A 2,050-nucleotide genomic window follows, 5' to 3' on the forward strand; every position below is an offset into this window, starting at 1 on the left:
ATTTAACCTAGGTAATTAGCCAAGTTGTTACTTAGTCCAATTAAACAAGTCTAGGTTATCACAATAACAAAGATCAAATCATGCAAAGCAGCGGAAAATAAATAACACAAGATATGATCACCCAAGAAACCAAACCGGTAAAAACCTGGGAAGGATTTGACCTAGCTATCCTCAAGGTAAACTTGAATCCACTATCTTGAAAGAATCGAAGTTCATACAATAAGACTTACAAGCCCCCATGCTCGACTTCTTATTGCTACCAACCAGTAGAACTTACTGACACGACCATGTGCAAGCTCCGAATCCACGGACTCCTTCTTTCTTGGATTCACTACCAGATACAAGCACACCCGCTTGTGTTTTCTTTAAGCTTCAATGGCAGCAGCTGAATTGATCATCAAGGTGTAGATAAATCTTCTCCTTGAAAACCCTAAGTTTGTGTAAAGGAAAACTCCTCTAGAACTCACAAGAGATTTACACAAACCGCAATATGAGCAGCACTAAAACGTGGCTAGGGTTTGCCTTTTATACTTAGGACAAATAAGAAACCCTAAAAACGTTTTAAAACACCTAGGGCTGAGTTGGAAAAATCTGCAGAAAATCATTCTGCCCGAGCTTCGATCGATCGAGCCTAAGCTTCCATTGATCGAGCTAGGCCGAAAGGCACAATGCTTTCCTGCTATAACTCGATTCCAACTTTACATAAAAGCACAACTTTGAGCTAGACTAAAACACTTCTAAACACATTGTTTTGATCATGATTTGCCAACAATACAAATTAGAGTTCTAAATACATAAAATCCACAGTCTTTAGAACCTAACACATTGGATGGAACTTCTACACAAGATGCGGATTAAGCATCAAACCAAGCAATCATGGAAGTTTCTACGCATGGTCTGGGGTTTTGATTAGTAACTCATGATCTCTAAACACCTTAACAATTGAATAAAACCATATTTATGCTGATAGGTTAGGGGTCTTTGTTTGTTGCAATGGTATACTGATGACTAGGTAATGGCTTTCATGCTCAAGGTATTTTACACTGATCAGTCAAGCTGACTTGATTAGTCAAACTGACTTGCTCAGTTGCTCTTGATCAGTCAAACAACTCAAGAATGGTCTAGTAGGTCAAGGAAAGAAAAAAAATTTTAATGTGCAAATAGAGTAGAGACAGTTGAAAGATCATGTAATTACTAGATACCTTTTGGATGTTGTTCTTCTCCATGTTTGGAGTGCATGAGTTTATGCCAAATTTAGTTGTATAGATGTTTTCAGCTTGGAGTGGTGCTTTGGGGATTTGGAAGAAATATACTCGCTTGGGTTTTCTTAATATCTTGAGCTTATGATTTTTGATTGATGTGTGTGTGTGTGTTTTCAGGTTTTTTACTTTCGCTAATTCTCTTCTAATGAATTACTTAACAAATTTAAAGAGATTGGTGTGATAGGCCAAGAAAGTATTGACCCCTTGTGATGAATTAATTGATTAATTATCCAAGTTTATTAATTAATCAAATTAACATGCAAAATACATGGCAGCACAAACAAATCACCAATTAAACTAAATGCAGCGGAAATTAAATTGACACGATGATTTGTTTACGAATAGGAAAAACCTATACGGCAAAAACCCCACCGGGTGATTTTAAGGTCACCATTCTTGAGAATCCACTATTATCAAAACAAGCAGTTACAAGTAAAAGGATTCCAGTACCTTATACCAACTTGCAGTTGAACCCTTACCCCAATACCTAATTGGATTTGTTCTGTAGTGACTATCTCTCATTTCAATGCACGGCTCCCAGTATGTGACTAACTAATTGTACAAATCCCAGTATGCGACTTAATCACCAACTTGAGAAGAATGTTGGTTGCAAAGTTCTTCAGTTCATCACATGATGAAGATCAAGAAGCTACTTGGTCACAAAACCCTACGGTGTACAAACACAATAGTTTCTTCAAGAGAAAGATGAACTAGGGCAAATTCTATCTCCGGTCACAATTTGCATGAACAAGACTTTACTTCACATTTGTGCAACTTGTGTAACCTTT

This window comes from Quercus lobata, chromosome 12, assembly GCF_001633185.2.
Source record: "Quercus lobata isolate SW786 chromosome 12, ValleyOak3.0 Primary Assembly, whole genome shotgun sequence".
Taxonomy (NCBI): domain Eukaryota; kingdom Viridiplantae; phylum Streptophyta; class Magnoliopsida; order Fagales; family Fagaceae; genus Quercus; species Quercus lobata.